At 37.9% G+C, this 17,460-nt stretch overlaps 1 pseudogene; it reads left to right on the plus strand.

The window, feature by feature from the left end:
- The first annotated feature begins 13,906 nt into the window (after positions 1 to 13,906).
- Positions 13,907 to 14,966, plus strand: LOC102832991 (annotated as a pseudogene).
- Positions 14,967 to 17,460: the final 2,494 nt, after the last annotated feature.

A 17,460-nucleotide genomic window follows, 5' to 3' on the forward strand; every position in this document is an offset into this window, starting at 1 on the left:
TCTCCCCTGCCTCACCTGCCTGTCCACTCTCATCTGTGGCAGGAAGGACAAAGGATGGAGCTGTCACTAAGGAAACCATATTCTTTTCCATACAGGTTATTTGTCACAGGCAAATAACTTAAAGGTGATAATAATTATAGAAGAAGAAGCAACAATAAAAGGTACACAGAAAATTGTTGAAGAGTTGTTGGGAGAAGCTGAATGAACCCTGAGCAAGATAGACCCCTAAAGAAAATCACCAAGACATAGCAAAATCAAACTTTCCAAAACCAAAGACAAGGAAAGAATCCTCAGAGCAGCTCAGGAAAAGTGAAAAATTACCTACAAAGAAGAACCAGTGAGACTAAGCTCTAAGCTCTCAGCAGAAACCATGCAGGCAACAAAGCAATGCAATGACATATACAAAACTCTAAAAGAAAATAATTGTGAATCAAAGGTCATATACCCAGCAAAATTGTACCTCAAATATGATGGTGAATTTAGGACACTTTTATATAAATATTAATTAAAGGAATTTGTGATAACCAAAACAACTTTGCAAAAAAATACTAAATGGTGTTCTTTGGACTGAGAACCAACAACAGAAGACAACAACCTGAGGTTAACATACATGACAACACCACCCAGAACTCAATCAAGGTATACAAGTATTTAAATTAAAACAAACCTACAAGACTAAAAATAGGAATTCAGAGATATCAATTTATAATGAAGTCAACTATAGAGCAAAAAGAGGGAATAGTGTAGATACAGAACTTCCAAATGTCATGGAAGTCAAGTACATTTGAAGATAAAACAGGCTGCTTCAAATAGGGGGAATTTTTAATAAATTACAGGATAACCTCAAATAAAATTAGTAATACACCTTCATATCAAAATAAAAAAGGAAAATCAGAAAAATTTAGTAAACATAAAACTACATAAATGAAGAAAACTAAAAGAAAACCCACAAGCAAAATGGACTCAGCACAGAAAATCATTTGTGACAAAGAAACCAGAAACACCACAACAAAACAACAGCAACTAATTCATATCTATAGATAATTATACTGAATGTAAATTGATTAAGTGTACCAATCAAAAGACAGAGAATAGCAGAATGTGTAAGAAAACAGTATCATTCACAACTCTGTCTACAAGAGACACACCTTAAAAAAAAAAATACACTAAAAATCATAGAATGAATAAAATACATATCAAGCTAATGATAAACAAAAACAAGCACAAGTGTTATTAATTTCTTATAAAATATACTTTAAGGCAAAAGCTGCACAAGAGACAAATAAGGATATTATGTCATGATTCAATTGAACAAGAAGACATAACCAAAATAAGTATCTATGGTCTCAGTGAAAAGACCCTCAAAATACATAAATCAAACTCTAATAGAACTGAGGAAAAAAATAGACAACTATGCAATAATAGTAGGAGGTTTTAATATGCCAATTTCAAGGAAGGACAGAATAACTAAAAAGAAACTCAACAAGACGCAATGAAATGTAGACGGGTCTCTTGTGATACAATAGTGAATAATTGTTATCAGGACTGACTGTGAGGGTTGGAAATGTAAGGGTGGATGTTTTATAGCAAGGAGGGGGAGTGATTAACTTTTCAGTCTAGAAATGGAGGTCCCTAGGACCATCAAGGGAGAAGAGCAGAGAGTGGGACCCTACCCAGAGAAGCAGTGATGCCTGAAATGGAGCCAGAGATGATGATGTGGAGCTATGGAGCAGCTGGAGACTCTAGACCCAGAGAGGGAGAGCGACTGTGTGCTGAAGACCTGGGGGGCACGGGGGAAGGATTTCATGGAGGGGATTGTAACCATGGCAATGAGACAATATATGGTAGAATGAATGTAAAACTAATGTTCTCCCATGTAAACTGTCACATAATTCACAATAAATCATTTAAGAAAAAAAAGAAACTCAACAAAGACACAGAAGAACTAAACAACATAATCAACCAACTTGACCTCAACTCAACAAAAGCACAATACACATTATTTTCTGGTACATATGAGACATTCTCCAGAATAGATCATATGTTAGCCCACAAAGCAAACCACCATAAACTTCAAACCATCACAGCACTCCAAAACATCTTCTCCAATCATAGCACTATAAAATTAGAAATCAACAATAGGAAGATCAAGGGGAAAAAAACAAATATATGGAAATTGAATAACATAATCCTCCTTTAAAACTACTGGATAATAAAACAGATAAAAACTGAAATTTTTTTAATTCCTTGAATCAAACAAGAACGAAACACAATTACCAAAATCATGGGGATATAGTAAAAGCAGTGCTCAGAAAGCAATTTATAGCAATAGATGCACACATCCAAAAAGAAGAAACAAACATAATCAACACCATAACCCAACATCTCCAACAATTAGAAAAGGGCAGCAAAGTAAGCCTTCAACCACCCAAAGAAAAAATAATAATAAAGGTTAGAGCAGAAATAAATGAAATAAAAACCAGATAAACAACAGAAAGGATCAGCAAGACAAGAAGTTGATTCTTTGAAAGAATTAATAAAATCAATAAAACATTGGCAAATCTAACAAAAGAAAAGAAGAAGATGCAAATAACAAGAATATGAAATAATATGGGTGATGTCACACAGAACCAACAAAAATAAAAAGGATAACAGAATTCTATGAAGAATTATACTCAAACAAATTTGAAAATCTAGAAGAAATAGACAAATTTCTAGAAACATATGACCTACCTACACTAACACAGACTAACATAGAAAACTTGAACAGACCTATAACAAGAGAAAAAACTGATCAAGTCATTTAAAAACTCCCAACTAAAAACATCTGGGCCCAGATGGATTTATTGGTGAACTCTACCAAACATACAGAGAGGTAATGACACCAAACTATTCCAGACTAGAGAAAAGAATGGAAATTTTCCTAATTCATTTAATGAAGCAAGCATAACCCTGATACCAAAACCAGACAAAGACATCACTTAAAAGAAAAATTTAAACCAATATCCCTGATGAACATAGATGCAAAAATTCTCAACAAAATCCTAGCCAACAGAATCCAACAACATATCAAAAATAATATAATATAGCATGACCAAGTGTGATTCATACCCCACTTGGGTATGCAGAGATGGATGGTTCAGTATTAGAAAAGTATTCAACATAATCCACCACATAAATAAAACAAAGGGAAAAAAAACACATGATCATATTAATTGATGCAGGAAAATCATTTGACAAAATCCAACACTCATTCCTGATTTTAAAAAAAAATAAAAATTCAACAAAATAGGAATAGATGGGAAATTCCTAATGAAATTCTCAGAGGTTAACTTCTTGATACTCTCGAAGAATGAGCTGGTGCATTGTTGTGATAGAAAAGGGCTTCTTTGGCACAACCTTCCTGGCCTTTTTCTTACCAGAGCAGTCTTCAATTTTCTGAAAGCTTCTTCATAAGTCTTCGTGATTGTCTTGTGTCCTTCAAAAAAATCTTTCAAGATTTCTCCTTTGGTACCTTAAAAAGGCAGTTTTCATAGCCTTCTGAGCTGACCTCTCTGTCTTGAATTTAAATGGCCCAGCAGATCCCCTCCTAAGCCACTGTTTTCACTGATTTTTTTTGTTTTTTTAAGAAAGCCTGATTCTAAAATAAGTATATTACTGAGAGTCTGCAGTCATTCACAGTGACATTTTTCAGCATGTTTTGTTTAGCAGGTGAGGATTCTACCACTGACCCATCAGTGCTCCTTAAGCATGCTTTGTTTGGAATAAACCCATGCATATATGAACTACAGCCTTATTAGCAATGGGTTTTTACTTGCCTTCATATATAATTTTCCAAAACTGACTAAGAAAGAGAAATTACAAAGTTTTATAAGCATTCAAGAGTCCTGGTATGGTGCTATGGGATAAGCACTGGACCGGTAACCTCAAGGTTGACAATTCAAACCCACAAGCTCCTCCTTGAAAACCCTATACAGGGTCGCTGTACATCAGAACCAACTCAACAGCACTTCACAACAGCAACATAAGTACTAAAGAAATTTATCAAGTGTATAAATCTACCCAAATCAACCAAAGACTTCTGAGACAAGATGGCAGAGTAGGCAGATGTACTGAGTGGACACTCTACAACAAAAACATGGGAGACTCAGTGAAATGAATACAGAGGATGATCCTGGAACCCTGAGCATCAGAGGATAGGTCAGAGAAGTGAATTGAGTGCTGACTGGAAGAGGAAGCTGAACAGAAACAGTGAGAGAGAAGAAAAGTGGGCAGATGTGGGCCTGGGTGGAGCAGTGTGGCCTTGCTGAGTTTTGCAAGCAATTGTTGAAACAGTGGCCTGCAGGCACTGGATGCAGCTGGAGGTTAGTGTCAAGGGGATACACTTCTCACTCACTCCTGTGTCCTTCTGGTAGTGGGGTATGGATAGTCCCCACCCATGCCAAACCAAGTAGCCAATGGCACCCTCTCCTAAGCAGCCTCTGTTCTGCATGGGGTCAGGCACTGGGCATAGCACCCCTGCTTCCAGAGGGTATATACCCATCATGAACTACACTACACAAACAGTGAACAGAAAACTGCGTACACACTTCCAGTCTCTACCACATCCATCAGGAGACAGGTGGTGAGTGCCTGAGAACACACCAATATATGCAATCATCAATTAAATATAAATACAACACTACAGTGTCTCAGAGAAAACAGGTAATTTCAGCATACACAAAGAAGCAAGATAGAGTGTCTCAGACACATCAAAATACAGAGTTAGAAAATATAACACCAGAATGGTATCAGAATTTGATAAGTAATTTCAAAGAATGCTGTTTAGGCAAATCAAACAGATTGAAAAAACGATCAAGAAAACTACAGATGAAATCAAGGAAAACATGGACAAAACTTTAGAATTCAGGAACCAAACTGACCTCGTAAATGAAAAAATGGAAACATACAAAAACCACAATTAGAAAGTCAAAAGATTGACGCTAAGACTTCAGAAATAAATGATACACTAAAAGGGTAAAGAAGAATTGAATCAATGGAACACCGAATTACTGAGTTTGAAGAAAGATCTCTCAATATTCATCTGCTGTGGGATAAAGCATTGGGCTTCAAGGTCAGTTTGAACCACAGGGTCAGCAGTTCAAACTCACCAGCTGCTCCTTGGAAACTCTGTACAGGATCAAATTCATATGAGTCTGAATCTGAAATGACTCAATGGCATTTAACAGGAACAACAGGAAAAAGAACAAAAATATCTGAAGAAAGATTTAAGTGGGACATTATCAACAGAAAGAACTTACAAGTGACTGGAATTCCAGAGAACACGGTACAAGATTTGTTGGAATAAAATTTCCCTGACATCATGAAAGACAAAAGGACAGTAATTCAAGAAGCTAAACAAACTCCAAACAGGATAGGCCCCAAAAGAAAAACATCAAGACAAATTATAATCAAACTTTTCAAAACCAGAAACAAGGAAAGAATCCTGAGAGCAGCTCAGGTAAAATAGAAAGTTACCTAGAAAGAAGTCTATAATAAGACTAGGCTCTGATTTTTCTTTCTTATTCATTGTCCAACTTTCATATGCATATGAAGCTATTGAAAGTACTATGGCTTGGGTCAGGTGTACCTTAGTCTTTAAACCGACATCTTTGCTCTTGAGCACTTTAAAGAGGTCTTGTGCAGGAGATTTTCCCAATGCAATAAATGCATCTTTTGATTTCTTGACGGCTGCTTCCATGAGTGTTGATAGTAGATTCAAGCAAAATGAATTCTTTAACAACTTCAATCTTTTCTCCACTTATCATGATGCTATTTATTGGTCCAGTTGTGAGGATTTTTGTTTTCTTTACAGTGAGGTGCAACCCATACTGAAGACTGTAGTCTATGATCTTCATCAATAAGTATTTTAAGTCCACTTCACTTTCATCAAGGTTGTATCATCAGCATATTGCAGGTTGATAATGAATCTGCCTCCAATCCTGAAGCCACATTCTTCATCATGTAATCCAGCATCTCAGATTATTTGTTCAGTGTATAGATTGAATAAATATGGTAAAAAAAAAATACAACACTGGCACACACCTTTTCTAATTTTAAACCATTCAGTGTCCCCTTGTTCAGTTGGAATGGCTGCTTCCTAGTCTATGTACAGGTTCCTCATGAGCACAGTTAAGTGTTCTAGAATACCCATCCTTCACATTTTTATCCATAGCTTGTCATGATACGCACAAAATTCTATCATGTGATCTCCTGCATCATTTCTATCATCAAGGCCATATTTTACAACTATTAATCCTTCCTCTGTGTTTCCAACTTTTGCATCCCAATCATCAGTAATAATCAATACATCTTGATTACATGTTTAATCAATTTCAGGCTGAAGAAGTTGGTAGAATTCTTCAATTTCATCACCACTGGCTTTAGTGGTTGATGCATAAATTTGAATAATAGTGGTATTAACTGGTCTACCTTGTAGACGTATGGCTATTATCCAATCACAGACAGCATTATACTTCAGGGTAGATCTTGAAATGCACATTCTGATGATGAATGTGTTGCCATTCCTCTTCAATTGTCATTCCTGGCATAATAAGCTATATGACTATCAGATTCAAAATGGCCAATACCAGTTCATTTCAGCTCACTAATGCCTAGGATATTGATCTTTATGTGTTCCATTTCATTTTTGACAACCTCCAATTTGACTAAATTCATATTTCATATATTCCATGTTCTGATTATTAATGATTATTTATAGCTGTTCCTCCTCATTTTGAGCTGTGCCATATCAGCAAATGAAGGTCCCTAAAGCTTTATTCTATATGTGTCATCACAGTCAACTCTACCTTGAGGAGGCAGCTCTTCCCCAGTCATATTTTGAGTATCTTCTAACCTAAGGGGCTCATCTTCCAGCACTATATCTGAAAATATTCTGCTGCTACTTACCATGTTTCAATATTCAATATTCTGTTGCTATCTGACAGTGTTACACTGCTATTCATAAGGTTTTCATGGCTAAACATTCAGAAGTAATCCATCCCACCTTCTTCCTAGTCTGTCTTAGTCTGAAAATTATCCATGCCAACGTTATGCCAATTGACACTGAGGCTGAAAACACACATACTTCAAAGAGGGAATGAAACAAGTCGCTGAACCTGTGGTCTCAGGATCATAGCCTCAGGAGACACCATGGTCAATTGGCATAACATAATCCACAAAGAAAATGTTGTACATTCTATTTTGGTGAGTAGCAACTGATATCCTTAAAGTTCACAAGTGGTCATCTAAAGTGCAACTATTGGTCTCTCCCTGTGTGGAGGAAAGAAGAATGACAAAAATAGAAGATGCTTGTAAACAATAAACTGTATGAAACACCAGTCTCCATGACCCTGAGACCAGAAGAACTAGATGGTGCCCTGCTACCACTACCAAATGCTTTAAAAGGAATCATATTCAAAAGTTCTGAGTGGAGTGGGATAAAATGCGGAACAAAACTCAAAATCACAAAAAAGACCACACTAACTGGTCAGATAGAGACTAATGGAACCCTGAGACTGTGGCCCTTGGTCACCCTTCAGGTCTACAACTGAACTCACCCCATGGCTTAATTTTCAGCCAAGAAATAGATATGTATATAGTGGGGACAACTACACTAGTGAGATATATGCACACCATAGAATGGCCAACCGTTCAAGATCAAAAGGGCAGCATTTACCTAAAGACAAAATTCAGAAGAGTTAGGAAAGGAGGAGGAATGGAAATAGGAAACACATGAGGAAGTGGGATAGCTGTTGTTGCATGCAGGGGATTGTATTCATTGAGATGAAATGAAGTGTATGATTTGTTGAATATAAAACTGATGGTCTGTTCTATAAACCTTCACTTAATTCATAATAAAAAGTTTGAGGAGAAAAGGGGAGTATGGAAAATAGATATATTACCGCCTCCAAATAAAAATAAGAGTCCTGACCAGTATCTACAAACAGGGCAGCATATAAACCCTGTTGGGATAGGTAGCTGATGGAAATGAGTGTGGACTGAATTGGAGAAAGTCAAGTCTCCTCCCCACTCCAAGTCCTTAGAGCCTAAGGAGACCACTTCTTCCCAGAGATGCTTTATTATTAAAGTTTCAAGACAAATTCTTGCCCATAAATATTGCCTGGTAGAGTGGCAGCAAACAGTGACATCAGTTCTCTGGTGTCTTTGGCTGTCTACACTGAGGATTAGCCCCAATATTCATTGCCAGATACAGTAGCTGAAAAATACTCATTGCCAGACTCTGAAAGCTGAGAAATCATGTGTTCACAAACCAGAATAACCAGAAATTCAGGTATATAGCTATTATATGTATTTTTTTAAAGAGCAACATAAGCCATTTGAAGAATTTTTAATTGATATACCAAGAATTTTAAATGTTAATAAATATCCTCAAAAAGAGAAAGAAGGTAGTTAATGATAAAAATAAGAACAGAAAGTCATTTCAAAAAATAGTAAAGTAGTCATAAACCAAGGCTTTTGCCATCGAGACATTGCTGACTCATAATGACCATACAACAGAGTAGAACTGCCCCCACAGAGTTCCAAAGGCTGCAAATCTTTACAGGAACACATTGCCACATCTTTCTCCTATGGGTTCAAACTTCCAATCTTTTGTTTGTAGGCAAGTGTTTAGCCACTGAGCGACCGTGCATCCTTGCAAAGAAAATATAAAGATATATTTGTTGTTGTTGTTGTTAGGTACCATCGAGTCGTTCTGATTCATAGTGATTCTATACACAACAGAACAAAACACTGTCTGGTCCTGCACCATCCTCACAATCATTAACTTGAGCCCATTGCTGCTGCCACTGTGCCAATCCATATTATTGGAGGTCTTCTACTGGGACTGGTCCCTCCCAATAATATGTCCAAAGTATGAGAGATGAAATGAAATTTCTAAGGAAAATCTGGCTGTACTTCTTCCAACACAGATTTGTTTGTTCTTCTAGCAGTCTATGGTACTTTTAATACTTATCTCCAACACCAAAACTTAAATGCATCAATTCATCAAGACTTCCTTATTCATTGTCCAACTTTCACACGCAGCTGAGGCTATTGAAAGTACCATGGTTTGGATCAAGCGTAACTTAATCCTCAAACTGACATCTTTACTCTTGAACACTTTAAAGAGGTCTTATGCAGCACATTTGCCCAATACATCACTGAATTTCTTGACTGTTGCCTCCATAAGTGTTGACAGTGGACCCAAGCAAAATGAAGTCATTGACAACTTCAGTTTTCTCCATTTATTATTTATTGGTCCAGTGGTGAGAATTTTTGTTTTCTTTACAATAAGCTGCAACACATACTGAAGGATGTGGTTTTTGATCTTCAACAGTAAGTATTTTAAGTCCTCTTTCCTTTACCACCTTAATATCTCAGGTTGTTAATGAGTCTTCCTCCAATCCTGATGCCATGTTCTTCTTCATATAATTCAGCGTCTCAGATTTTTTGCTTTTCATGTTATTGTTGTTAGGTGCCATAGAGTCGGTAACAACTCATAGCGATCCTATGCATGACAGAATGAAACACTGCCTGGTCCTGGACCAACCTCACTATCGTTGTCACGCTTGAGCCCATTAATGCTGCCACTTTGCCAATCCATCTCGCTGGGGGTCTTCCTCTTTTTCTCTGACCCTCCACCTCACCAAACATGATACCCTTCTCCAGCAATTGGTCCCTCCTGACAATATGTCCAAAGTATAAGAGACAGAGTTTGGCCATCTTGGCCTCCAAGAAGCATTCTACAGTATATCATCCAACACAGATCTGTTGGTTCTTTTGGCAGCCCATGGTACTTTCAATATTCTCCTCCAACATCATAATTCAAAAGCATCAATTCTTCTATGGTCTTCTTTATTCACTGTCCAGCTTTTGCATGCATATGAGGTTATTGAAAATACCATGGCTTTGGTCAGGCACACTTTAGTCCTCAAAGAAGAGACAGCATATGCATAAGAATACCCACACTTGCAGATAATACCCACCTGACCTGGTTTCAATGACTGGATGACCAGAGTTCAACTAGAAGAAGAAAGAAGAGGAAAAAAAGAGTAATTTGATACAATTTGATGAACTTGACCTACACCTATGGATGCAGTAGCTCAAAAAAGGGAACAAATCTTTACAGCGAGGATCATTCCCACCCCCTCCATACACATAGTAGACAGGGATGGGCAACTTGGACATTGGCTACCCAAAATTGGGGGGACTACAAAGGCAAGAGCTCTGGTAGCATAGTGGTTACGAATCAGACTGCGAACCTTAAGGTCAGCAGTTTGAAACTACCAGCTGTTTCTTAGGAGAAAGATGAGGCTTTCTGCTCCCGTAAAGATTTGTAACCTCAGAAACCTTGTAAAGGGTCACTATGCATCAGATCCGACTCCATGGCACATAACCACAACCACCACCACAAAGGCAAGAAGAGACTAGCTTACAAGCTTTCAAGAGGAAGGCTAGATTCAGAGGGCGTGGAGGAAGGTAGAATCTCCACTGAGTAGTATCCAATCTGTCTGGGCGGAGCTGATGAAAGGAGATATAGCTAGTTCTCTTGTGATACAACAGTGAATAATTGTTATCAGAACTGATTGTGAGGATTGAAAATGTAAAGCTAGATGTTTTATAGCAAAAGGAGGGAAATGATTAACTTTGCAGTGTAGGAGCAGAGGTCCCTGGAACCATCAAGGGAGAAGAGCGGAGAGCGGGATTCTACCCAGAGAAGCAGTGATGCCAGAGATGGAGTAGGAGTTGATGATGTGGAGAGATAAAGGGGCTGGGGACTTTAGCCCCAGAAAGGGAGAGGGGCTGTGTGATGACGACCGGGGGGCAGGGGGGCAGGCTTGTAGTGTATACCCTTTGGTTGGTTGATGATGCATGGAGAGGATTGTAACCTTGGCAATGAAACAATATATGATAGGATGAATGTAAAGCTAATATTCTCCCATGTAAACTATCACATAATTCACAATAAAAATTTTAAAAATAAAAGAAATACAAGCCATAACATGAGTAGATATATGCACACCAATGATTATAGCAGCACTATTTACAATAGCAAAAAGATGGAGACAGCCTAAGTGCCCATCAACTAAAGAATGGATAAACAAACTGGTACATACACACAATGGAATATTATGCTACCTTGAAGAATAACAAGGAAGCTGTAAGCTACCACATAACATGGATGAACCTTAAGGACATTATGTTAAGTGAAATCAGTCAGTCACAAAAGGAGAAATACATTGTAAGACCACTATTGTAAAAGACTAGGAAAAAGAACCCATACTAAAGGGGGTGGTGGGGGGATTCTTTGCTGGTTACCAGGATGCAGGTGGTGGGGTGAGGGGAGGGAGGGGGAGGTGGAGCTCAGGGTAGGGAATAGACACAGGATAGTGTGGGTGCTGGGGAGGAAGGCAATACACAAGAAGGAGGAAGGGAATGGAAGGACAAGACTGATGGGAAAACAATTAGACAGGTTTGTATGGGGTAAGTGGGACAGAGGTAAATAATGATGTATGCATAACCTTGGAAAAACAGGGCTCTGGGATATAGGGTTTGTGACACGGATGGAATGGACAAAAGGGAGGAAATAATGTTAAGATGCTTGGCTGTCTTTTTTTTTTACATTTTAGAAATAGTTTTATTAAACATATTTTGAAGACAAAAAAACAAACAAACAAAAAACAGTTATTTGGTTTTTAATTTAAAAAATTTTTAAAGATCTACACACACACACAAAAATGAGATATCATCTCACACCAGCAATAACCACGAAGTTCAAAAAGTAGAGGACAATAAATGCTGGTGAGAATGCGGAGAGACTGGGACCCTCCTACATTTCTGGTTGGATTGCAATATGGTCCAATCACTCTGAAAAACAGTATGGTGCTTCCTCAGAAAGTTGGAACTAGAAATACTTTATGATCTAGCAATCACTCTACTTGGTATTTATGCACAAAAAACACGAACTATAACACGAGTAGATATATGCATACCAATGTTTATAGCAGCACTATTTATAATAGCAAAAAGATGGAGACAGCCTAAGTGCCCATCAATGGAAGAATGGATAAACAAACTTTGGTATATACACACAGTGGAATATTATGCTACCTTGAAGAATAACAAGGAAGCCGCAAGCAACTGCACAACATGGATGAACCTTGAGGACATTATGCTGAGTGAAATTGTTGTTATTGTTGTTAAGTGCGGTTGATTCTATTCTGATTCATAGCTACCCTGTATTGAGTTTCCAAGGAGCTTCTGGTGGGTTTAAACCACCAACCTCTGGTTAACAGTCCAGTGCTTATTCTACAGCACCTCACCAGGACTCCCTCATAAAGATTACAGTCTAAAATTCCTATGGAGAAGTTCTACTCTGTCACATGCAGTCATTATGAGCAAAAATGGAACTCCATGGCACCTAAGAACAACAAAACCGTTCTACTGAAATGCTGTTGTTGTTGTTGAGTGCTAACAAGTGAGTTGTGACTCACAGCAACCCTGTATAGGTTTTCTGAGGAGTAGCTGATGGGTTTGAACTGCCAACCTTGCAGTTAGCAGTCCAGTTCTTATCCTACAGCACCACACTAGAACTCCATATTGAAATGTAAGACCATTAAATTCAGATGAAATTGTAAGCATTTCCAAAAGCAGTAGATCACCTGCAAAGAAACAAAAATCAAATTGATATGAAACTTTGCAACAGCAAGCCTGGATGCAAGAAGAAAAAGTAGTAATTTGTTTAAGTATTTAATGAAATTTTGTATATACCTAGTCATTCAAATGTGAAGGCCTAATAAAATATATTCTCAAACATAATAGACCTTAAAAGTTCTTTTCCTTATGTAATATATGTTTTTAACTTATTTTATTTTTTATTGTAGTTCAGAATATGCACAGTAGAAAGAACATACACCATCATTCCTCCGTGTACAATTCATTGACATCGATTACATTCTTCCTCCAAGTTGTACAACCATTCTCACCCTCTTTTTCAGAATTATTCCTCCCTGACTAACATATACTCACTGCCCTGTAAGTTTCCTATCTAATTTTTCAAGTTGCTGTCATCAATTTAATCCCATATGGATAATTTTTAATTAATAGTGTTTTTTAATATAAAAGAAAAACCCTACAAACAGGAAAAATGTATACCAACAGGAGTAAGAATAAACTAGATGTTCTACAATAAAATACTACAGAGCAGTGAAACTGAATGATTTCACAAATACAAATAAATCTCATTTTTTAAACAAGAAGTTACAGAATGATGTATACATTATGATATCATATAAATAATATATATTGCTTATGAATATGTATACATATGATCAAAATTAATCCTTTAATCATGAGAATCATAATCACATAATTTAGGATAGTGAATAGTGCAATAGGGACTTGGACAAAGAGACCTTTAATAGGATTCATAAGTTTACTTATTTTAAGTGATCTGAAGTAAATGTAGAAAAATGTTTAATTCAATCAATGATTTAAAAGCTTGCTAGTAGCCATCCAAGGCACAATTGGTCTCTATTCACCTGGGACAATCAAAGAAGAAGGATAATCAGAAATAGGAGAAGGATATGGAATGTGTGGTTAATTGCCTCTGTGAATTACTTCCTCCTTTGCCATAAGACCAAAACAACTGAATGACGGCCAGCTATTATTACTGAACACTATGATTAAAGAATCCTAATAAAAAGGGAGAAATGCAAAATAGAAATTCAAATTCTCATGGTATCTAGGCATTCTGGAGCCTAAGGTTAGATGAACCCCTAAAACTATTGAGCTGAGATTATCTTTAAAACTTAAACCAAAATTATCACCTGAAGTCTTCTTAAAACCAAACAATAGGCTCAGCATCTGGGGACACTCGCAGCTCTAGGTGCCCTGCCCAGCTTCTTTCAAGATGTCTATGGTTCACGAAATTCTATGCAAGCTCAGCTTGGAGGGTGATCACTCCACACCCCCAAGTGCATATGGGTCAGTCAAAGCTTACATCAACTTTGATGCTGAGCCGGATGCTTTGAACATTGAATCCTCCATCAAGACCAAAGGTATGCATGAAGTCACCATCGTCAACATTTTGACCAACCACAGCAATGAACAGAGACAGGATATTGCCTTCGCCTGCTAGAGAAGGATGAAAAAGGAACTTGCATCAGCCCTGAAGTCAGCCTTGTCTGTCCACCTGGAGACAGTGATTTGGGGCCTATTGAAAACATCTGCTCAGTATGACGCTTCCGAGCTGAAAGCCTCCATGAAGGGGCTGGTGACCGATGAGGACTTTCTCATTGAGATCATCTGCTTGAGGACCAACCAGGAGCTGCAGGAAATTAACAGAGTCTACAAAGAAATGTATAAGACTGACCTGGAGAAGGACATTGTTTCGGACACATCCGGTGACTTCCGCAAGCTGATGGTTGCCCTCGCCAAGGGTAGAAGAGCCCAAGATGGTTCGGTTATTGATTATGAGCTGATGGACCAAGATGCCCGGCATCTCCATGATGCCGGAGTGAAGAGGAAAGGAACTGATATTCCCAAGTGGATTAGCATCATGACTGAACGGAGCATGTGCCACCTTCAGAAAGTATTTGAAAGGTACAAGTCCTTATGACATGCTGGAGAACATCAAGAAGGAAGTCAAAGGAGACTTGGAAAATGCTTTCCTGAACCTGGTCCAGTGCATCCAGAACAAGCCCCTGTACTTTGCTGACTGACTGTATGATTCCTTGAAGGGCAAGGGTACTCGTGATAAGGTCCTGATTAGGACTATGGTCTCCCACAGTGAAGTGGACATGTTAAAAACTAGGTCTGAATTCAAGAGGAAGTACAGCAAATCCCTGTATTACTACATCCAGCAAGACACCAAGAGCGACTACCAGAAAGCAGTGCTTTACCTGTGTGGCGGGGATGACTGAAGCCTGACACGGCAGGAGCCTCCAGAACTGCTGCTCCCTCTGCTTGTAGCTAACAGTGCTAGAAAATTAACTTGCAATTAACAGCCCTTGGACCCATCCCTCCAAAGATGCTGTCAGCATTGCCCGCCCCTCACCCCTCTTATTTTAGTGGCCTAAGTATTGCCCGGCTTTCCTGGCAAGTCTCTCCTTTCAGCCAAAGAAATTAGCATTCCAAGGAGTTGGAAGTGAAATCTATGATGTGAAACACTTTGCCTCTTGTGTACTGTGTCATAAATAGATAAATAAATGGAATTTTTATGTTTGAAACAGAAAAAAAAAATAGTTTGAGTATCATGCTCTTTTAAAAGCTATCTATATGAGAGCAAATTGACAAATACAACTTGAAAGAGTAGACAGGAACTTTAGGTGGTAGTGAGTTAATGGGGGAGGAACAGCACAAAAAAGGAGGGCCAGAAGGGTTACACAACTCAAACAGTGTAATCAATGCCAATAAATTGTACATGCAAAAACTGCTGCATTGGTGTACTTTGCTGTGTATATTCTCAACAACAACACCAAAATAAACAAAAAACTTTTTAAAAGAAAAATAACTGAAATTAAAAAATCAAATCACTGAATTAGAACATACAAGTGAAACATTCAACAACAGATGCAAATAGCAGAAAACAGGAAAAACATTTGAATTAAACAAAGCTTTTATTTGGGTATTATTTCCTGGTTCTTCACACAAAATTTTTTTATCATTAAAATAGGAAAGAAAAAGAGAAAAGAGGAGTTAGCATTCATGAAGGAAAACAAGCAACACAAAAGTGGGGAAAACCAGGTTACTCTGAGATTTTCCCATGGCAACAACAGTGGAACAATGATTATAGAGCTCAGAGAGAAAGAATGCATGACCCAAGAAGTCCATCCCCTGCCAAGCAACAACAACTTCCACTGAAAGAACTTGAGGAATACCTCAGGCAAAAGCCCTTTGAAATCCAACCAACCAAATGATGAGTCAAATAAAGGATACAGAAATGATGAAGCCAGACTAAAAGGTCTGTTTGTGAGCTCTGAATTCATGAGCTAAGGATAAACGTGCTTGGAAATCATGTTTACACAAGTTGAATTGGCAAGAGTTATGTGATAGATATATTTACAACAATGACAAAAAAAAAAGAGTTGCTGCTAAAGCCACTATGTATATAACTAAACACCTCATGGGATTTAATTCCTTGGTTTGGAAGTTTAGGGTCATGGTTTCATGGAAAATCCCAGTTAATTGGCCTAATAACATGTTTAGTGCTTCTGTTCTACCTCCTAGTTCATGGCATAGTGCCTGGGGTCTTAAAAGCTTGCAAGTGGCCACTCAAGGTACAGCAATTTGTCACTGTTGCCTGGAGCAACAGAGGAAGGAGAGTCAGTAAAAGGAAGAGGAAATGGAATGTACAGCTAATTCCCTCCATGAACAATTGCCCGCTTTGCAATGGACCAGAAGAACTGGATGGTGCCCAGCAACCATTACTGAATATTTTGATCAAAGATTCTACAGAAGAATCCTGATCAAAAGGGGGGAAATTAATAAATTTAAAATTCTCTTGGAATCCAGAATTATCGAAGCCATGAAGGCTAGATGAATTCCCCAAACTACTGCCTTAAAATTATCTTTAAAGCTTAAAACTTAAGCCAAAAATATTTCTTAAAGACTTCATAAAATCAAATAATAGTTTAGCTTAGCCAGTAAAGAATGTCTGCCTTGAGCACTGTGCTCTTTTAAGAGCTATCTTGTTGTTATTGTTGTTAAGTGCCATCGAGTCGGTTCCGACCCATAGCGACCCTGTACAGGGTTTCCGAAGGTATAAATCTTTACTGGAGTAGAAAGCCTCATCTTTCTCCCATGGAGCGGCTGGTAGTTTCGAGCCGCTGACTTTAAGGTTCGTAGCCTGATTCATAACCACTATGCTACCAGAGATCCTTTAAGAGCTATCTATATGGGGTCAAATTGACAACAGCAACAGAAAAGATGAGATAAGAAATTCTAAGTTTAAAGGACAGTGAGTTTATGTTATGGGTTAGGAACAACTCAGAAAAGAAGGATACAAATAGTAACACACCTTGAAGAATTTAATCAATGTCACCAAATTGTACATGCAAAAATTGTTGAATTGGTGTGTTTTGCTGTGTCTATTCTCAACAATTTGTGCCCATTCCAAAGAGAGGTAACCCAACAGAATGCGGAAATCAATATCTTTGATATCCCATGCGAGTAAAGTTTTGCTAAAGGTAATACAGAAATGACTGCAAGCATACATTGACAGAGAACTTCCAGAGGATCAAGCCAGATTCAGACATGGCCGTGGAATGAGGGATATCATTGCTGATGTCCGATGGATCTTGGCTGAAAGGAGAGAATATCAGAAAGATGTTTACCTGTGCTTCATTGACTACGCAAAGGCTTTCGATTGTATGGATCATGACAAGCTATGGACAACATTGCGAAGTATGAGTATTC

This window comes from Chrysochloris asiatica, unplaced genomic scaffold (genome assembly GCF_000296735.1).
Source record: "Chrysochloris asiatica unplaced genomic scaffold, ChrAsi1.0 scaffold00042, whole genome shotgun sequence".
NCBI classification, from domain to species: domain Eukaryota; kingdom Metazoa; phylum Chordata; class Mammalia; order Afrosoricida; family Chrysochloridae; genus Chrysochloris; species Chrysochloris asiatica.